At 43.0% G+C, this 22,480-nt stretch overlaps 1 protein-coding gene across 7 annotated transcripts in view; it reads left to right on the top strand.

Moving 5' to 3' along the window:
• The window catches only part of TMCC3 (transmembrane and coiled-coil domain family 3), a 286,569-nt gene that overhangs the window by 160,532 nt on the left and 103,557 nt on the right, over positions 1-22,480 (top strand). The window contains exon 1 of one of the 7 annotated variants that reach the window (XM_069584214.1): positions 4,116-4,272. The exons of the other annotated variants lie outside the window; for them this stretch is intronic. The gene's annotated coding sequence lies outside the window, so the exon portion shown is untranslated. Of the gene's footprint in view, positions 1-4,115; positions 4,273-22,480 lie in introns of those variants that run through there. 7 annotated transcript variants of the gene reach the window in all.

The raw sequence follows: 22,480 nt of genomic DNA, 5'->3' as shown, positions 1-22,480 counted from the left end.
CCCTTGAATGCATGACGGATGATGAAATACCTATTAGAAAGTTGGTGGATCTAGGAAAACTTACGATGGCCATGATATATAGTTGAATGAAAAAAAGCAGGCGGACAGAAGGTATTGTGTCAAGCAATCTGATATATAGATGGATGAATAAAAGATAGTGGGTTAGAAGGAGAGTTGTCTTTAGAAAGGCTGATAGGATCTATTCTGTTAGATGAGGGATGCTGCTCAACTCTACAACTCTGGTGAAAAAGCAGCCACAGACAACACATAAGCAAACAGATGTGAAAATTTATGTATGGAAATTGAAACCTGAGTGCATGTAATTTTCATATGCCACTAAATACTCTTCTTCTTTTGACTTTTTTCACCTATTGAAAAAAATGTAAAAACCATTTTTTAGCTCACAGGCTGTACATAAACAGGTGGCAGGCTGGTTTGACCCTTGGACCATAGTTTGCAGACCTCCCTGGTCCTTTGGGTGGGGGAGGAGTTGAAGGATGGGGGTGGGAGGTGGGGGTAGGTGGGAGAGGAAATGACTTGCTTTTCACTTTCTACTTTCTAAACTTTTGTATCTGGGGAAGTTCTAAGGCCAAATCTGTATTATATGTCTTTTATAATTAAAAAATTAAAGATATGTCCATGGTGGGGTCAAAGGAAAAACAAGTCTGTACAAGGCCTCTGTTAGGTTTCAGTAGAAAAAGGGCAAGCAACAGACCTTGGTGCTCAAGTTCATATCATTGAAAATCTCATTCATTCAGATTGATCCATACAGAATGTGGGTTGAAGGTCCCATTTGCTTACTCCAAAAGGAAGATTTATTTATTAACTTTCATTGTAAACAGTTTAAGACAAACGGTGTTAATAATGATAAATCATTTTTATCTGCTTCTTAAAGCCATTTCACTAGAATGTCTGTCTGAGAAGGCTGTGGGCCTAGATGAAGATACTATATTTCTTTTTAAAGCGATGCTGTATTTCTTTTTAAATGTTGTGTTAGTCTAATTCAGACTGTCCTCTTTTCACGTGTTACCCACAGTTTGTTGTGCTCTTCTGATACCTACCTTAGGCGTTAGGGTTGTTTGTGTTCTTTTTTGTCCATCTTCAGTCTCTATATAAATTCCCAGGAGCCATGATACTACCTCTTATAGATCACAACTTTTATTCATTCATTCATCGAACAGACATTTACTGAGCACTTCCTATGTCCCAGGACTTCCCTGATGTCAGACAGTAAGGCATCTGCCTACAATGCAGGAGACCTGGGTTCCATCCCTGAGTTGGGAAGATCTCCTGGAGAAGGAAATGGCAACCCACTCCAGTATTCTTGTCTGGAAAATCCCATGGACGGAGGAACCTGGTAGGCTATAGTCTATGGGGTCACAGAGTCAGATACAACTCAGTGACTTCACTTTCTTTCTTTTCCTTTCCTATGACCCAAGCATTGTTCTAGGCCCTGGAGATAACTGGAGTGAACATAGCAAAGTTCCTATTCTATAGAGCCAATATTCTTTGTTGAATCTGATTTTGCCCTGTTTCATCTGAATTGATGTTTTCCTTCAGAGATAGCAGGTGAGGTTCATGTCACAAGTCAAATCTGATGACTGTTAATGGCTTCTTGGGATAGCATGTTAGGAGAATTTCTGGGGACCGGCTAGAAGGAGGACCCTCTTCCATTACTTACTTGGGGAGAAGAATGTGAGAGCAATGGGCCACACCTATGTTATCCTTTATGTAGTCTGTGAATTGTGGCAACGTGGGGTGGGAGTGGGGGGTGCAGAGGGGAGTGTGATGTGGTGATGGTGGAATAGATACAGATTCAGTGTCAGCAGGATTCAAATCAATTTCTCCCCTTTCTTAAAAATTTTAATTAATTTTTGTTTAGAGGAGGATAACAGAAGATTCTTAAATGTTTTATTATTGGCCTTAAACAAATGTAGGATGTTTCCCTCGTGGCTCAGATGATAAAGAATCTGTCAGTAACGCAGGAGATCCAGGTTTGATCCTTCAATTAGGAAGGTCCCTTGGAGAAGGGAATGGCTGTGCACGCCAGTATTCTTGCCTGGAGAATTCCATGGACAGAGGAGCCTGGCAGGCTGTAGTCCATGGGTTTAGGCCGCCAGGCTCCTCTGTCCATGGGTTCACAAAGAATCAGACATGACTGAGTCACTAACACTTTCACTTCACTTTCACCAGATGTAGAAAGAAGGGATCTATCAAATGACAGAAGATTTTAAGGTCCTAAATAGATATTGTGTATGATTTTTGAAACATGAAGGGAATAATACTTCTTTGTGCTGTGCTTATTTACTCAGTCATATCTGACTCTTTGCAACCCCATGGACTATAGCCCGCCAGGCTCTGCTGTCCACAGGGATTCTGCAGCAAGAATACTGGAGTGGGTTGCCATGCCCTCCTCCAGGGGATCTTCCCAACCCAGCGATCGAACACTGCAGGCGGATTCTTTACCATCTGAGCCACCAGAGAAGCCCAAGAATACTGGAGTGGGTAGCCTGTCCCTTCTCCAGGGGAATTTCCCAACCCAGGAATTGAACTGGGGTCTATTGCATTGCTGGCAGATTCTTTACCAGCTGAGCTACCTGGGAAGCCCTAATACTTCTTTAGGATTAATTAAATGTTGTATGAACAATGACATGATGCTGAGCAATTTTAAAGAATGTCATCACTTTTACAAAAGTGTTTTTTCCAACTTTATGCAGTTGTAAAATTGTAGATTCACTATAGCTCCCTAAAGGAAACCTTTATCTTCAGATGAAGGTCTAAGACTTCTGATGCCATAGCTCTTCACAGAACATTTTGAGAAGGCATCAACCTATTCCTTTTGTACAAGTGAATTCAGTAGGTGTGAGATATTTGATTCATAATTAAAGACTCAAAAAAAATCAGGGTACTTGATTTTATTTTATTTTTTTATTTTTTATTTTTTTTTAGTTTTTTTATTTTTAAAATTTTAAAATCTTTAATTCTTACATGCGTTCCCAAACATGAACCCCCCTCCCACCTCCCTCCCCATAACATCTCTCTGGGTCATCCCCATGCACCAGCCCCAAGCATGCTGTATCCTGCGTCAGACATAGACTGGCGATTCAATTCTTTTTTTTTTTTTTTTTTTGTCTTCTGACATATGGCGATTCAATTCTTACATGATAGTATACATGTTAGAATGCCATTCTCCCAAATCATCCCACCCTCTCCCTCTCCCTCTGAGTCCAAAAGTCCGTTATACCCATCTGTGTCTTTTTTCCTGTCTTGCATACAGGGTCGTCATTGCCATCTTCCTAAATTCCATATATATGTGTTAGTATACTGTATTGATTTTAAAAATAATAGTTTTTATTTTAGTTTTCAGTATGTGTTGTGTATACATGTATGTACAGTTGACCCTTGATTTAAACTGCAGAAGTCCACTTATATGCATATTTTTTTCCAGTAAATATACAGTTGGCCCCCCAGTATTCTCAAGTTTCACATCTGTGAATAAGGGGGGGCTGATGGTACTAAGCTGTTTTCTATAATGGACGTGAGCATCCTTGGATTTTGGTATATACAGAGCTCCTGGAACCAATCCTAGGGATGAAAGTATTTCTATTTTAGTTGACTAACAGGTTAGTTGTCTTTTGGACTCATTAAAGAATTCATTCTTACATAGAAAGCACAGTCAACAGATCAGTGTGGTCTTTTCCATCCTTGAGAAGCAGCCCCAGATTAATCTCTCTTCTGCCTCTTCTTTGTGGTGTAGCTCACGAGGCCCAAGTTTACTCCTCTTTAAAATGAGGGAAATACCTACCTCGGAAGATTGTTTTAAGAGTTGCTTATTCGTCTTCATAACTATTGTCTCCCCAAAATCATTATTATTAATAGCTAACACTGACTCGATGGATGTGAGTCTGAGTGAACTCCAGGAGTTGGTGATGGACAGGGAGGCCTGGCATGCTGCGATCCATGGGGTCACAAAGAGTCGGACATGACTGAGAGACTGAACTGAACTGAACTGATTGAACATGTATTATGTCCTGTTAGGCACTTGACAGTATTATCTCGTGTAGTTCTCTCAATAACCCTACAAGGTGGGTCCTATTATTTTTCTCATTTTACAGATGAAAAACTGGGATGCCAAGAGGTTACAAGTCTGCTCAAAGCTACACAGCACATGATTTTAGTGTGTGTGAAAGTCCCTGCACCAGGCCTGCACATCACAGGTGCTCACTGCAAGTTGAGGGAGCCACCAGCCCTTTGTAGGCGGCTTGTTTATAGGTGGGTAGGTAAAGCCCATTCATTCTTGTTCTTCCTCCAGGCCTCCTAAGGTTAGATATGTCCCTTAGGATATGTCTAATAGTGTCCTTCTTTTTCATTTACTGTGAAGGCTTTAGGTTGGGTCTTTGACAAGACTATAGTATTAGCTAGATTCCAAATAGGACATAGCTGACACACATAAATCAGATAAGTGAGAATTAATAAAGAAACTCCTTATAAAGGCAGAGAGAAAACGCAGGGCATGTGCAGGGCTACTTCAGGCTGATAGCAGCCCTAGAGCTGAAGAGGAAGGGAGTGGTCACCAGAACCAAGGACGAGAGACCATGTGCAGGGGGCTGCCTGACCAGAGCTATGCCTTCTGGTCAAAAGATGCATCCAGCTTACAGGGAGCCGCAGAGAGAGACTGGTGTAATGACTCTCCCAGCCTCACTCTTATTTTCCCCTTCCAGCCAATGTTCCCCCATGGCGAGCCTGCCTGCAGGTTCTTGCTGCAGCCTGTGTGGGCTGAGCTCCCAGGGAAGGTCCTTGAGGGGCAGCTGGAAGACCCTCAATGCCAGTCCCGCCCCTGGGCTGACTGGGACACGGGGAGGAGGATCGCAGGCTCAGTTTCTCACACTTCTTGGCATTTGTGTGGGTTCCAACGTTCTTGGCCCCAGCTGTGTAACAGATAGAGCCACCAGGTCGACAGTTACAAGTTACTTTTTATAAGTGCACGCGTGGGAGAGTCTGTGGCCATGATTTAATTGGAGGACAAAGAATTGGACTGGTATATCCACAGAGCCTGCGAAGCCTGTTCACCATCTGAGCCAGAACTCTTCAAAGTCTCAGTTCATTTTTTCATAAGCTGGACATAGTAAGATACTTTTCTCAGAGATGTGTGAGGCTTCACCTAGTCAAAGTCAGTTCATTTTGTGAGATTTCTCATGGAGATAAGTTTTATTATGATGAGCATCAGCTACATTAGTAATTGGACATAAATCTCTTTCATTTTGATTTGAGATAAAAGTGCCTTTGACTTTAGTTTGCTAATTATGTGGCTGATTATGGACTGTCATGTCTTAGAGGTTCATTTGGGAGGTTAACAGCTTGACTTGAAAGGTTATAGGGGGTTTTCTCTGACCTTTTTGTATGTTAGAAGGTCTCAGACATGTTGACCAGGATAATAATGATTGTAATAGTACAGACAGTTTCTACCACGAATCAACTACTTGAAACAACTGTCTAAACCCTCCTTTGTTATTGTACTCTATGTTCTAATGGTGAAAAATCCAGAATAAATTATTGTAATATAAATGGAATGTGTAAGACTCCGTCATGTCATATCTATCAAATATCTTCACGTTTAGACAGCATATCGGTAACGGTGTGGAATAACTGGAACTAATCTTATATTACTTGTGGGAATGTAAATTGGTTCAGTTTGTAGAATCGGCAGTTTTCACTAAAGTCATGCCTATACCTAGCCATTGAACAGCAGCCCCACTCCTAAATAAACTTATAAGAAAAATGACTGCATGTGTTCACTGGAAGGGAAGGGAAAAATAATTTTCTAGGTTCTTAGCTGAGACTCTCCATAATAAAAAGACAAATTAATGGGAGAAAAATGAATTTAATTACATACAGGAATCCCACAAGATATGAGAATCAAAGGCAGCCATGCAGTTAGGCTTGTTCCCTATCTTGAGATAAGGAAAGGGACAGGAATCTGGAGCTTCAGAGGAGAGGAACGCACACAGAACTGTAAGAAAGAAAGGCAAGCATTTGGTAAACAAATGTTTGTCCTGCATTGCAGATTAAGTCTAATGAAGTTGGTAATGACTGTTCCTAGGACAGTCCCCCTTTCTACTTTTAGGCAGTTAAGGGAGAAGTAAAAACCTTCTCCTGTTGCTGGATCTTGTTTGCCTTCAGCTCAAAATGACCCACGTGGCGAGGTGGCACATTTTGGGGTGGCCTGTTCTGCCCTCCTTTTACCACCAAAAGACATGAACAGTGGTGTTGATAGCAGCCTTATTTCTAATCGCTCCAAGCTAGTCACCCACATGGACATCAGCAGGGAAATGGATAGAATGAACTGTGGCACTTTCATGTCGTAAAATATTTCATAGCAATGAAAATTATGAACTAATTTTAAAAATAGCCCAGTGACACATTGAAAAGCAGGACTGCATCTCAAAGGTGTTCTGCTGGGTGAAATAGGCCAGGCATGAGAGGAGTGCTTGTATGAAGTCGTGCTCGGTCGCTCAGTCACGTCCAACTCTGTGACCCCAGGGACTGTAGCCTGCCAGGCTCCTCTGTCCATGGGATTCTTCCCGGCAAGAACACTGGAGGGGGTTGCCAGTTCCTCCTCCAGGGCATCTTCCTGACCCAGGGATTGAACCTGAGGCCCCTGCACTGGCAGACAAATTCTTTACCACTGAGCCACTTGGGAAGCCCTGTATGAAGTTCAGAGACAGGTAAAGTTAACTGATGGTGATTAAAAAAAAGAAAATCTCTTGTGCCAGGTGGGGATGGGGAGGTATTCTTGGGAAGCTCATGCTCAAAAGAGCTAAACACTCCAATGGCTTTCTGGAAAGGGTTTTTAAAGACAGTATGAGAGAGAGGCTCATGAGATGGATGATCAGATTGTGTTCAGTTCTCTAACCACAATAGTGGTTAATAGTGAGGTAACAGGGTGATGTTTTGGAAATATTGATCATCAACTTTTCTGATTTTAACCAATCTGGGGTCTGCATGCTGTTGGTCAGCATGCAGTTAATTTCTTCCACCTGGCCTGGGTTTTAGTATCTATAAAACAACTCAAAGATATGGCTCAAGATATTATCTATAGCCCTTGAGGAAGAACTAAAGATCCTTGATTTTGTTTTTTAGTTAAACTGTCATCATTTGGTCTTGTTTGACTTCCTTTGGTTTATTCTGATTCTGTAACTTTTCTGAGCCTAGGAGGCTAAAGGCTTTTTTTTTTTTTTTAAACAGGGAAAAGGCTAGGGACATGGGGAGGTGCGATGAGAGGCCTTTCCCCAGGAAGATCCCATGGGGTCCTGCTTGGCTTTATGACCTAGTGAAATCCTATAGACATCATTAAGAACAGATGTACATGTTTATCCACAAGGATGTTTGTTTCAGTGCCCTTTGTAATATTGAGCATTTGGAAACAATCCAGTGTTTCCAGAGCATATTGGTAAATATGCTTTGTAATAATGTGCAGCTATTTGAACAACAAGGTGAGGAAAAGGCCTATATTTATAGTCATGTGTGTTTCTACTAAGGAAACTAGACAGACACAGTAAAGACTACAGGAACTGTGTTAGTTGACTCAAAAAGTAGCTGTAGTGATGATGAAGACATTTGAAATGTATACACTGAATCAGACTGATTGATAGATGAAAATATAATAGATATTGATCATATATTATTCACCTCCCTGGAAGAAACATACTATAAATTTTATGTTTATTCCTAAAATCTATTTATTGTCATATTCTTTGGTTTGGCCTTAAATTTACTTTCTATTCTTCTGACTTAGATTCAGCAAATGAAATCTTGTCTGTGGCCTGAAAATAGCAGTTTTTCTTTTCAGCAATTGCTGGTTAAAAAAACCCTAAGCATGTAAGAGAGGGTGTTAATGTAAGTACAGAGACTGGGAGCTAAACGGTAAGGCCGTGTGGAAGAGAAAGCTGTTGAATAAAGCTGAAGGCTGAAAACATTCCCATAATAAAATCCTACTCTGTTTTTAGTAACCATGAAATGTCTTTTTAGAGTTGTCTCTAAGAAACCCACTGGGAAACACCCAGATTTTCTAAAATTTAGTATCTCCAATGGAAATAACATTACCTGCCAATTAATTGTCATGGTATAACATTATTCAAATTAGGAACTGTGGTGGCTCAGATGGTAAAGAATCTGCCTGCTGTGTGGGAGAGGGGTTGGATCCCTGAGTCGGGAAGATCCCCTGGAAAAGGAAATGGCAACCCACTCCAGTATTCTTGCTGGGGAAATGCCATGGACAGAGGTACCTGGTGGGCTACAGTCCACGGGGTCACAAAGAATTGGACATGACTGAGCGACTAACACAAGGTTACATAAAGTTTTTTCAAGAAAGAGATCCTCGAGAATTTATTTCTGTCTTGTCTTCTTCTGGCCAAAGGGAGAATTAAGTCAGTGACTTTCGTGGTTCCTTATTTTGAACAGTGCATATCAGAAATTGTGTACTATCATTTTTAAAAGCTTTCTTACTTCAGTTAGCCAAGAATCTTTGCAAGAGGGTAATTTTTTCATTGGGGAAAGGAAGAAGCACTTTATTGTCATGGTTGCTTTGTATTTAGCCTTTTTAAAAACTTCTTGGCCTCAATTTCTGTATCTATCAAATGGAAATAACAGTGCTACAACATCTTACTGGTATTAGATGAATTAAATGGTGTCTGAAATGAGGCAAGTGCTAATAAATAGTAACTGTATATTTCTGTATACACATACATAACAGCACACAGATATAGCTCCGTGTCCAGGAGTCTTTATCTTAGTTTTTCATCTCCTGTCTACTACTATATTTGGCTCACAATAGGTCCCATAATTTTTGATTGAAGCCCCCCCCCCTTTGGTTTGTCATATATAGAAGAAAAAAAAAACTTCAATGACTCATTTTATTCTCCAGGCCACAGCAACCTGGGGTTTCAGTAGAATTATAAACATCTCCTAGGAAAACTTCACATGACAAGAGCAGATCTCACCCCTTCCAAAACTCCCCTTTTTATTCAAAAGGATTTTTGTGGTGCCCAGCCTTTCTGCCTCCTTCATTCATGCATCCCATAAATATTTACTGAACAGTAATTATAACTTGTGCACATAGTTAGATGCTGGAGACGTTGTGAACAAAACAAGAAGAGGCCTCTGCCCTCATTCATGAGATAGATTCTGCTGGGGCTGCCCCCAGGCTGTCACTTCTGCTGCTCCAGTGTTTACCAAGCGATTCCCACCTCCCTGACCCCCTCCCGGCGCCCCAACTGTTGGGGAGAGCAGCCTCTTGCTTCAGTGGGCACAGCTGCTCTCTGAGCAGTGGGCTTTGAAGCCTTCCTCCTCAACTTTGCTGGACTTCTGAACAGGTCAGTGGTTATGTAGTCCAGAGTACATCTGGAACCCTCTCTCCAGGAATTCCACTGAAAGGAACTTATTGTTGCAGTCTTGGCCCCAGGCTTGAAAAATACCCCACAAACAAATGCCAGCTTATCTGAGGCCTGTCCACATGATTTACTAGCACCCTTTTGCCTTACAGAGATGGGAAAGGAATACCAGGGAAATGTGTCAGCTCCTACTGGCAGGCACCCGAGGTATTTTCAGGGAAGGGTAAGGCATTCCCATCCAGAGTCTCTTCAGATTCTTGAAACTGCAAGGATTGTGCAAAGACGAAAAGCAAAAGTAAACACTAAAACTGTGAATGAAGAATGAACACAAAGAGGGGATATCCTTCTATGGAAATAAGCTTTCCTGCAGAGGAGAAAAACAAGAACCTGATGAAAAATCTGTCAGCCTGGACTAATACGTGGAGCCCAGACACTGCACCGTGCCTCCCGCATCCCTATTTCTTTGCTAAAACACTTTGTTTTTATTTTTTTTTAATTTTTATTTTTACTTTATTTTACTTTACAATACTGTATTGGTTTTGCCATACATTGACTTGAATCCACCACGGGTGTACATGCGTTCCCAAACATGAACCCCCCTCCCACCTCCCTCCCCATAACATCTCTCTGGGTCATCACCGTGCACCAGCCCCAAGCATGCTGTATCCTGCGTCAGACATAGACTGGTGATTCAATTCTTACATGATAGTATACATGTTAGAATGCCATGTTTTTAAATGGAAATTAATGTTTGGTAGCTGAGGGACTGACGTCGTGGACACTGGTTCCATTGTGGAGCGGAGACACAACAAATGGGAAGATTATTCTGAGAGTGGGTTAAGCAGACGAGGAGAGGGGGCAGTAAAGTGACGGAAAAAACCAAGCAAATTCTGTGAAGTCTGGCTCACCTGTAGAGGCAGCTTGAATTGAAAAGGTCGTCCCCTGAGTTCGGCATTTGTTCACGCCAAGCATTGCTTGTTCAGTATCCAGGCCTCTTACCCGGTGCTGGGCTCTGGGGACTCAGTGGGGGTTGGGGTGGGGGAGGAGCCAAAATCCATCAGCCCCTCCCACTCCCCCCACCCCCCCACCGGCTTGGAGCTCCCTCCCAGCGCTGGGAAATGGGGGAGCCAGATTCACTTTGAGGTCTTTCCAGCTCCTGAGCTCGCTGTCCCCCTGTTGTGGTTTTATTTGTACTTGTGTGTGAGTTAAGTACTAATAGTCGCTTCAGTTGCCTGACTCTCTGCAACGCTATGGACTGTAGCCCGCCAGGCTCTTCTGTCCATGGGATTCTCCCAGGCAAGAATGCTGCTGCTAAGTCACTTCAGTCGTGTCCAACTCTGTGCGACCCCATAGACAGCAGCCCACCAGGCTCCCCCGTCCCTGTGATTCTCTAGGCAAGAACACCGGAGTGGGTTGCCATTTCCTTCTCCAATGCAAGAAAGTGAAAAGTGAAAGTGAAGTCATTCAGTCCTGTCCCACTCTTGGCGACCCCATGGACTGCAGCCCACCAGGCTCCTCCATCCATGGGATTTTCCAGGCAAGAGTGGGGTGCCACTGCCTTCTCCAGGCAAGAATACTGGAGTGGAAAGATCTTCCCCCACCCAGGGATCCAACTGGGGGGTCTCTTGCATTGCAGGCAGATTCTTTACCACTGGCACCACCTTCAAACCCTGTTGTGGTTTTGTTTTCATTTGTACTTTTAATCCTGGCTAAAATCTTTATTTCTGCTGTGGAATTCCACTTTTCCTTTGATCTTGGAAGCAGCTTTGGGCCACAGTGTTCTTCGGACCCAGAGAACCATATTCTCAGGTGATATGACTGATTCTACCGTTTCTTTCCAGGGTCAGTATTTTTCCCCCTTACCCTCTGAATGGGTTTCTTTCTAAGCTCTGATTGATGCTTTCTGCTCCCAGATATTCTTTCTCAAGTCCTCCCAAGATTTTCTCTGCTCTCCAAGACAGACGCAAAAGCCACCTCCTTTCAAACCAAACTCAGTATAAACTGAAATGAAAGCAGGAAAAGAATGACTGAAGGTGCTCCAGAATTTTGACTTTTCTCATTCTGAAATCAAATTCTGTTTGAAAGGCAGGGACATGTTTACAGGAGATCATGATAAAATGAAGGTCCTTACATTTGATTCAGAGGCTATAGAAGTGGGGGAGCCAGATTCACTTTTAGGTCTTTCCAGCTCTTCTCCACTCTACTGCAAAGGCTATAGAAGAACTGTAAATAAACATGATTATGAAAACTTTAAAATGATAAATCTTATTCTTACATCTTTAATTTTAACCATTCATTCAACCAACTGATGGTTATTGAACACCTGCTGTGAGCCAGACCCTGTGGTGCTGAGGAAACATTGGCAGTCAACAAAGTAAACCAAAAAAAATTTCTTGCTCTTACAGAGTTTCTATTCCAGCTCTGTGAATATTGACTGGAGGAAACAGTCAATAAACCCAACAAGTAGGCACACTATATGTTAGATATCAATACATGCAAAGAAGGAAAATAAAGCAGTGAAGAGATAGGTCACATTGGGGATATGGTTGCATTGCAGTTTTACGCAGGGAGGCCAACAGAACCTCTCTGGTGAAGGCGTGAATGATTGTTCAGTCTGAGGGGGCCGCATGCACAAGGCCTGAGAAAGCATGCCCAGTGAGTGTGCTTGGAGGAATGGAAATGCCAGCTGGGCTGAGGCACAGAGGGTGGAGTGGGTGGACCACCTGTGGAGGTCTTTGGTAGATGTTGGCCTTTCTCTAGGTAGGGTGGGAGCCTAAGGGGTTTTGAGCAGAATGGACAAGGTCTGACTTAGTTTTCACTGAGATGTGGTCAAGAGAGGGATTTTTAAGGATGAAAAAAATTACAGCATGTTTGTGTGCTTTTGTAAAGGATCCCCGAGGGAGAAAATATGATGATGCGAGAAAGAAGGGAGAATCGCCGGTGATATGCCCTGAGTAGGGAAGGAGTTCTGCAGTGTAGAGTGGGAAGAGGAGCTTGGCCTCAGGATCACAGACAGCTCACCTGTGACAGGAGGGAAAGCAGGTGTGTGAACGGGCGCAGGTGCGCCTGGTGGGTCGATGCGGTGGGGAGATTGTGGAAGTTCTCTTCTGATTGCTACCTTTTTTTTTTTTTCCCAAGAGACATGGAAAGCAAAATCATGAGCCAAGAGTGAGGATGGAGGAGGTGCAGGCGTTGGAAGTTTGAGGAAAGACGGGTATGAATTAACCGTCTAGGAGAGAGGGAGGGCAGAGGGACCAGATGGCAGGATTATCAGACGGCAATCCTGGTTTCTGGTCATGGATTTAAGATGAGAGCAGCCACATGGGTATGTTTTTCTCCAGCCGTGTTGAGCTGCACTGATGCAGGCACAGAGTAAGTGAGACAAGGCAGAGGTTTTGCCGCATGAATATTAGGATGGGAAGGAGAGGCAAGGAGTTGGAGGTATACATAGGTGAATGATAAGCTGTCCGAAGAAGCTGAGTGGAGATAATGCAGGATATTATTAATGTGAAAAGATGGTAAGATCAGTGCCTCATAGGTCTCCTTGGATTGCGAGGGAACTAAAGGGAGTAAGCCGGAAGTCAAGCAAGTGGTGGTGGGATGCTTGAGATGGAGGAGGGCGGCCGTGGGGTTCGGCAGTGACATGGTCTGGAGCATGACTATGGGGGAAGCTGCAGTAGCGTGGAGGACAAGACATTAGATGAGAAAGTGGCCAAGGAACCTAGAGGCCAGCAGTATTGGGAGGCTCCCCTGTGGATTTTGAAATCAGGAAGTATTTTATAATGTAAGTAATGTTGGCAAAGGTAACAGTGAGTCAGGGACTAAAATCATTAAGGAATGAGAGTGGATGGGGAATTGCCTGGCAGTCCAGTGGTTGGACTCCACGCTTCACTGCCAAGGGCCCTGGTTCAATCCCTGGTTGAGGAACTAAGATCCCCCAAGCTGTTCAGTACAGCCAAAGGAAAACCAAAAGGAATGGGGGTGGGTGGTGGTAAGGGGTGGCCTTCTCTTGATAACTGCAGCAAGGAGCCGCCTGTCGTTGAGTCTAATGACAACTTTTAAAAGGTGGGAGTATAGAGAAAAAGGAAGATCACTGACACGGAGGAGGCCAGCTGTGGAGGTGGTCTCAGGCCTTAGCACAGTGAAAATGCGAGAGAAAACAGTAGGGCAAGCAGTGACCGCAGGTTTCAATTAGAACAGGGAAGTGAAGAAAATGTTTGAAGTTGGAGGACAGAGAGGAATTTGCTGCTGGAAGACTACGGACAGAGGACAGAGTGGAGAGCTTTGGGGTGCTGGGCTGTCAGAAGTGTATGAGGGTAGCAGCCTGGTGGGGATGCTTACTTGCCTGCATCCCTGGAGAGCCTGGGCTTGTATTAACCACCGTAGCAAGGGTGATGGGATAGCGCTTGTTGGTTTTGAAGGAAGAGAATATATGTGCTGGGAAAGAGGATAGTTCGGTAAAGGCAGGACTTGGCAGGACATCTTAGATAGAGCTTTTTCTCCTCTCAGTTTCAAGTGTATATAATGACTGCTTAGGAGAAGAGTAAATAGACATGGAGTAACACCCCTGTGGTAGGTGTAGCAGGGTGATGGAATTCTGGACTGTGTTCCTCTCTTTCTCACTATTTACCCCTTGAAGCCCACACAAAGGTCTCACCACTCAGATTAAATATTTTACCACCTTTTGCTTGTAGCTTAAATAAAACATCCAGTACTCTTTTTACAGGGTTCAACTAATTTTGTCTAGATTCACAGAGGAGAAAAACATGCACTAAAAACAATGATGATCACAAATAGTATCCCTGCTGGTGATATTTCCCTGGGTGTTCTAATTGTGTTTTCACAGGATAGCTCAGATAAAGCAAATTCCTTTCTGACCTTGAATATGGCTAAGTACCGTGCATCCTGTCCCAGTCTGGATTACCTTTTGTTGGCCAGATCTAGACTCTCAGGTTCTTCCAGGAAGTGTGTTTCTAAAAATTTCAAACGCCTGTATATAGACTTCTTTTGTGCCCAGATAGGCAGATTTAAGATTAATAACAGCTAGAGTTCTTATGCCTTTGGTAATTCATCTAAAGCCTCACGAGATGTTAGAAGTGAAACTATTCTAAATTTTCAGTTTGGTTATCAAATCTTTTTATTTTTGTTGTTAATAGATGAAGAATGCAGTTATTCCCTTAACCATCAGTCTTATCCCCAACAGTACTTTGTAATGAAACCTCCTGATCCTGCAAACCATGTGTAGAAACTTGCCAGTCTGTTATCTACCTAACATTAAATACTATCAAATATTTTTGTAATTAACTATCATATTTTGCTTTAAAGAAAGTATATTAATTTTCCTCTATAGGTAGAATGATATCTGAAGAGAAATACACTGAGATCAAACATAAGTTTGGGGAATATCCTTAATCACAATGTATTTCTAGAATGAATGGATGACTATTTGATTAGTATTTCAAAGACTTAACCTCCAAGCATTTCAAGAGATTGAACTGGATCTTGAGTATGAAATCCTGCAGAAAAAGTAAGAACTACTTGAAACTAGCAGCAGAAAACTGAACTGTATCCATGAAGGTATCTAACAGTAAATACCTCTGTCGACTTTGAGCAGTTGGCTTACCCTCTTTGGTTTTCATTTTTGTCAAGAACCTGACAGGATTTAACTAAATGCATAGAACTGTGTAGAGTATGAAGGGATCATAGGGATTTTATAATTTCCCTCAAAAGAAACTGGGAGTTCTAGAGAATTTCCTGGTGGTCCGGTGGTTGAGACTTTGCCTACCAATGCAGCGGGTATGGATTTAATTCCTGGTTGAGAAGCTAAGATCCCACATCCCTTGAGGCCAAAAAGCCCCCAAATATAAAACAAGCAATACTGTGCTGTGCTTAGTGGTTCAGGCATGTCTGATTCTTTATGATCCCATGGATGGTAGCCCGCCAGGCTCCTCTGTCCATGGGTTTCTCCAGGCAAGAATACTGGAGTGGGTTGCCATGCTCTCCTCCAGGGGATCTTCCCAACCCAGGGATTGAACCCAGATCCCTCACATTGCTGGTGGATTCTTTACTCTCTTAGCCACCAGGGAAGCCCAAGCAATACTGTAACAAATTCAATATAGACCTTAACAAATAATAATAATAATAAAGAAACTAAGGGTTCTAATTCCAGTTCACTTCCTTTTCCATTATGCTGTGCTGAGCTGGAAGCCACTTTCAAATCAAAAAGTTGAAAAAAAAAAAAGTTGATGATTCCAACTTTAAAGGTAGTTTCAAAATTGTGATGCTTTGGCAAGCAGATGTGCACAAGTCTGTCCCCACCACCTTCCACACCTCATGCCTCCTGAGCCATTTCTGAGGAGTTTTGGATCAAAACTCCTACATCATAGTGATGGTTGCACAACTCTGGAAATGTACTAAAAACCGTTGAAGGAGTTGTACGCTTTAATTGAGTGAATTGTATTCTGAATTATGTCTCAATAAAACCAGGTCAAAACTCTCTTTTTGCAGATAATAGGAAGTGAAGTGAAGTGAAAGTTGCTCAGTCATGTCCCACTCTTTGTGACCCCATGGACTATACAGTCCATGGAATTCTCAAGGCCAGAATACTGGAGTGGGTAGCCTTTCCCTTCTCCAGGGGATCTTCCCAACCCAGGGATCGAACCCAGGTCTCCTGCATTGCAGGCAGATTCTTTACCAGCTGAACCACTAGGGAAGCCCAGAATACTGGAGTGGTTAGCCTATCCCTTCTCTAGCAGATCTTCCTGACCCAGGAATCGAACCGAGGTCTCCTGCATTGCAGGTGGTTCTTTACCAACTGAGCTATCAGGGAAGCACCAACTCCCAACTCAATCAGAGAAAACAGGGAGTTCATAGACCAGGTCATTGAAAAGCCCTCCCCTGGATGTCCAGGCATGACTAGGCTCTGGTCTCAAGCAATAACAAACCCCAGCAATGACTGCTCTGCCTCTCAGCTCTCTCTCTCCTGTGGGAAACTCAGTCTCAGGAAGACTTTCTCCACAGGTGGCCCCTGGCAGCTCTCATATGTCTACCAATTTAGTGACTCTAGGAGAAGGATACCCAGCCAAAGTTCTGGGACCGGGTGTCTTTGGCTTAACCATCCAATAATAGCATCCAATAATAATAATACTTACTATGAACCAACTCTGTTCTTCCAACCTCACATTTCATAGATGAAGAAATTCAGGCACAGAGCCGTTAGATAACTTGCCTAGAATCACATAGTAAAGTGAGTGTAGAAGCTGGATTTGACACTCATGCCGTCTGCCCCCAGAGTGTATGGTCTTACTGCTTTTAAGTATTGATACTGTGCTGTCCCCAGTCACCGGAGTCACGGGAAAGAAATGAATACTCTCATCGGTCAGTTCTGAGGCAGGTCTGGTATTTGCAGCTGCATTCTCTCCTGATGGCCTCTGTTCCAGACCTCTGATGGTTGATTATATATATATATATATATATATATATATATATATATATACATATATATATATATATCACTTGTATAACTATATAAGTTATATAATTTTAAAAATTATTTATTATATATATTATAATCATTGTCAATAAACTGTGGACAATTCTGAAAGAGATGGGGATACCAGACCACCTGACCTGCCTCTTGAGAAACCTGTATGCAGGTCAGGAAGCAACAGTTAGAACTGGACGTGGAACAACAAACTGGTTCCAAATAGGAAAAGGAGTACATCAAGGCTGTATATTGTCACCCTGCTTATTTAACTTCTATGCAGAGTACATCATGAGAAACACTGGGCTGGAGGAAGCACAAGCTGGAATCAAGATTGCTGGGAGAAATGTCAATAACCTCAGATATGCAGATGACACCACCCTTATGGCAGAAAGTGAAGAGGAACTAAAAAGCCTCTTGATGAAAGTAAAAGTGGAGAGTGAAAAAGTTGGCTTAAAGCTCAACATTCAGAAAACAAAAATTATGGCATCTGGTCCCATCACTTCATGGGAAATAGATGGGGAAACAGTGGAAACAGTGTCAGACTTTATTTTTTGGGGGCTCCAAAATCACTGCAGATGGTGACTGCAGCCATGAAATTAAAAGACGCTTACTCCTTGGAAGGAAAGTTATGACCAACCTAGATAGCATATTCAAAAGCAGAGACATTACTTTGCCGACCAAGGTCCATCCAGTCAAGGCTGTGGTTTTTCCTGTGGTCATGTATGGATGTGAGAGTTGGACTGTGAAGAAAGCTGAGCGCCACAGAATTGATGCTTTGGAACTGTGGTGTTGGAGAAGACTGTTGAGAGTCCCTTGGACTGCAAGGAGATCCAACCAGTCCATTCTAAAGGAGATCAGCCCTGGGTGTTCTTTGGATGGAATGATGCTAAAACTGAAACTCCAACACTGTGGCCACCTCATGCGAAGAGTTGACTCATTGGAAAGGACTCTGATGCTGGGAGGGATTGGGGGCAGGAGGAGAAGGGGACAACAGAGGATGAGGTGGCTGAATGGCATCACCGACTTGATGGACATGAGTTTGAGTGAACTCTGGGAGTTGGTGATGGACAGGGAGTCCTGGCGTGCTGCAGTTCATGGGGTCACAAAGAGTTAGACACGACTAGGCGACTGAACTGACACTGATAATCAATGTCAAGATCTTGGCCTGTCTTAAAATAATACACTAATCTACAGCTTTGGGAAGGAACAATGGAAGAACTTTTCAGTGTGTTTCATCAACAACACTAAGTTAAAGGAGACTTTAAAACTACTCAGCATACCTAATAGACAATAATAGACAATAACTAATAAGTTATAACTAGAAGACACACCCCTTATTGTAGAATCCAAGGATTAGGTTGAAAATGAGCATTGTTTTTTAAAATGCAGATAGAGGGTTAGAAAATTAAAAGATTTTCAGTCTTTTTCTGATACAGGAAATAAACTTACACATGTTAAGTATTTCTAAGGTGTCAGTCACTGCCCAGGCATTTCAGAGTATGGCACCCAGAACCCCTGATATTGAAATCACCTGGGATGCTCTTTATTAACTCATAATCCCTTGCAGTTGGCCTGGGAATTTGCATTTGTTAAACACCTTCAATGATTCTTATGGCCTCTAAAGTTTAGGAATCATCATTGTAAGTCACTAGGGAAAGTGGCTAGGCTCTTAGAAGTAGGATCTTAGGGAACTGAGGTTGGACAAAGGACAACATCCATAGGGGAGACATCTTCTGTTGGGTAGGAAAGAGGGAGCGCTCACAGTCTCAGATTTCAAGCAGCTTTAATTGTTAGATGGTCCCTCTACAGTTTATCTCCCCTCCTTCTTTATGTTGAGAGGTGTGGGTATCTGTATTCACTGTTGGCTCTGCAGACCAGAAAAAAATAGCACTAACCAGTAAACTTCAGTGAGGAATTTTTCAGATGAAAAAAGTTTTCCTGAGAGCTATAAACCATGATTTCCAACAGTGGCCATTTAATATTAGTAATTGTTGTTGTTCAGTCACTAAGTCAAGTCTGACTTTGTGACCCCGTGAACTGTAGCCTGCCAAACTCTATGGGGTTCTCCAGACAAGAATACTGGAGCGTGTTTCCATTTCCTTCTCCAGGGGATCTTCCCAGACCAGAGATCGAATCCCCTGGTTGGCAGGTGGATTCTTTACCATTGAGCCACCAAGGAAGACCTCTGGTATTAGTAGTAGTAATCACTAAATAATTAGAGCTAGCGCTTTCTGAGTACAGTGTACTGTGGACTTTATATGCATTATTGCATTCTGTCCTCCAGTCATTTTATGGATGAAGGGGTGCTGATTATCAGACAAGCAGACCCAGGCTCAAATGTGAAGTCTTACATGACAAAAATGGGGCAGATTTGGGAGTGAAGGGGTTGAGGACATACTGCCCCAATGGGGCCCTTGGTGTATGAATATTTTAAGCTGAATGAACAATACAGGCAGGAAGGTCACTCTGACCTTTCCTCTCCCTTCTCCCAACACAGATCATAAAACCCTTCTGTGAGAGGTGTCCTTCCTACACCCTGAGCAAAGGAGCATCCTTATCTCCAAAGACAAAGGTACTTGGAGAGAATCTGAACAAACAAGCTTTGCTGGTTTCCCCCAGTTTATTGCAGTTACTTCATATTCCTTAACCTGTCATATTCCTTCACCACTGTGCATTCGCCATCAAACCTTGCGTAAGAGTACACAGGCTTAACTGCTTCCTGGGGTCTTCATTTCCATACGAAGTATCTTGTGTTAAATCAAGCTGTATGCTTTCCTCCTGTCAGTTACTTTTCAGGCCCAGTCAGGGACCCTGCCTGCACTGATTCTTGTTGGTGTATGACAGAAAACCACAAAATTCTGTAAAGCAATTATCCTTTAATAAAAGAAAAATAATAATAATAATCTGACTGCAATGCAGAAAACACAGGTTCTATCCCTGGGTTGGGAAGATCCCCTGGAGAAGGAAATGGCTACCCCTCCAGTATTCTTGCCTGGGAAATCCCATGGACAGAGGAACGTGGCAGGCTGTAGTCCATGGGGTCACAAAAGAGTTTGGTCACGCCTGAGGGACTAAATAACAGCAACGAGAGGGACCCTAAGAGAGTCATGGGAAACTTTTTCCTCCTCCACAGGACATTGAGACCAAGTCCACTTAGCAGGAAAGCCCACCTGCTGTGTGAGCCGCCTTGCCTTATGCTCTCAACAAGAGTTTATCATTCTCCATGAGACTGAAAACAGAGAACCGAAAGGAATGCTGACTGCAGCAGACATACATTTATAATAAATTCACCTGAAAAGAAAGGCCCTCCCAGAACTCACCATTCGAAGTGATCTATCTGATGCGCACAAAGGCAGTTCTTACATGTCTCAGATATCTGGTCACCAAAATTAGGAAACAGTGGTGCCCGTGTCCTGTGGGCACTTTTGATGCTTCTTGAATGTTTTAAGGATCAGATTTCTCCTACTTCCTGGGTCTTGGATTCCTGACCTTGGATGGCCAATTATAATTGCCATTCTTTACTTGTCCTAAAGCCTTTTTGCTGGATGAAATAGAGAGAGAGAGATCATATGCCTAGAAAAATCAGGCACAGTGATCTATCTAGAAATGCATAAAACAACACCAAGTTACTTTTGCTCAAAGTCAAACACCCCTTTGAACCAGGCCCCGGATTAATATAATGGAATAGCTCTAGAAATGCATAACACAGCACCAAGTTACTTTTGCTCAAATTCAAGCACCCACTTTGAGCCAGGCCTTGAGTTAGTATAATGGGATAGCCGAAGATATACGACCTCAAAATTCACAGAGCAGATGGGACACGTGTATATTACAGTACAAGGCAGTGTGCGGGAGAGCGTGTGAGCTCTGGAGTCAAGCTACTCCAGCCCACTGCCCTCACTGCCCTTCTAAAATACCTAACATTTCTCAGCCTCGGTTTTCTCATCTACAGAAGGGAACAGTAATGATGTGTCCACACGGAGGTCACTGTGAGGATTAGAGGGAAAAAAACTATCAACTGTGTCACCTGATTCTTGTCCCATAGCATGTGCTAATCTTATTACCAACTTTACCTACTGTTGTAGACAGAAGATTATTTGGGGTGAGATGAAGAAGTTATTGCTTCTGGTAATTGAGGAAGACTTCTTTGGGAAGGAGCATTTGATCTGGGCCTGGAAAGGTGGGGTTCCTGTGAGAGAGGACGGGTTGTTGTTGTCATTTAGTGCCTGTCTTATCCCAATCTTTACAACCCCATGGACTGCAGCACACCAGGCTTCTCTGTCCTTCACCATCTCCCAGACTTTGGTCAAACTCGTGTCCATTGATTCAGTGATGCTCTCTGACTACCTCGTCCTCTGCCGCCCCCTTCTCTTTTTGCCTTCAGTCTTGTTTCCCATCATCAGGGTTTTTCCCAATGAGTCAGCTCTTTGTAGTAGGTGGCCAAAGTACTGGAGCTTCCTTCCAATGAATATTCAAGGTTGGTTTCCTTTATAATTGGCTAGTTTGATCTCCTTGCTATCCAGGTACTCTGAAGAGTCTTCTCCAGCACTGCAGTTCGAAAGTATCAGTTCTTTGGTGTTCAACCTTCTTTATGGTCCAGCTCTCATGTCCATACATGACTACTGAAAAACACATAGCTTTGACTATACAGACCTTTGTTGGCAAAGTGATGTCTCTGCTTTTTAATATGCTGTCTAGGTTGGTCATAGCTTTCCTTCCAAGGAGCAAGCATCTTTTAATTTCATGGCCTCAGTCACCATCCTCAGTGATTCTGGAGTCCAAGAAAATCTGTCACTATTTCCACTTTTTCCCTTTCTGTTTGCCATGAGGAGAGGTTACGCCATCAGCAAAAAAAAAAAAAAAAACAAAACACCAGCATGGAGATGGGACAGGCAGCATGTGTAGGGAATGGTGAGCAATGCAGGCTGACCGAGGTGTGGAGTGTGGGCCAGCTGCAGAAAGGGAGGAGGGAAAGCCTGGTATTTGTGGAAGGTTTCCCATGCTGACCATCATCATGTGACCAAGCAAAGGGCTTGCGTGCCTGTGGTGCAGAAAACCAAAATCTGGCAGTGGGAGCCTGCAGCAAAGTGAAGATTTCTTGCAGGGCACCGAGTACGGGAGGAGGAGATCCACTCCAATGTGGTCTTTGAGTTTAGGAGTCTCTTTAAAGGAGAACAGAGAAACTGGGCATCAGCATCTTGTGACATTTCTGTGATGTTTCTTAACTGTGGTTTCGAGAGTCAGGATGTCTTTGGTTTATGATTCTCTGGCCTTGGCTCATGCGGGATCTGTGAGCTCATCATGCCCTGGAGAAACAATCTGAGTGTGTGCGTTGAAGGTGACATCTATAAGAGCAATACAACAATACAAACAGTTTTAGTACATTAACACTGTTGTCAACAACAGCAATCTTGGTCATCTGATTCTGGTTGATTAGTGTTCAGTTAGCACAGAATTGAGGTCAGAGGGGACAAGAATGGGAATGAAGTTTTGGAGAGAGATTAATCATCAACTTGGTACGTTAGTCTTAGGGGGACTTGGTTTCAATCATATTTACTTCCTAGTCCAATTTCGGGGATTCCCTGATAGCTCAGTTGGTAAAGAA

This window comes from Ovis canadensis, chromosome 3 (assembly GCF_042477335.2).
Source record: "Ovis canadensis isolate MfBH-ARS-UI-01 breed Bighorn chromosome 3, ARS-UI_OviCan_v2, whole genome shotgun sequence".
Classification (NCBI taxonomy): Eukaryota; Metazoa; Chordata; class Mammalia; order Artiodactyla; family Bovidae; genus Ovis; species Ovis canadensis.
The sequence above is the reverse complement of the archived record's forward strand: the minus strand, read 5'-3'. Positions and strand labels throughout refer to the sequence as shown.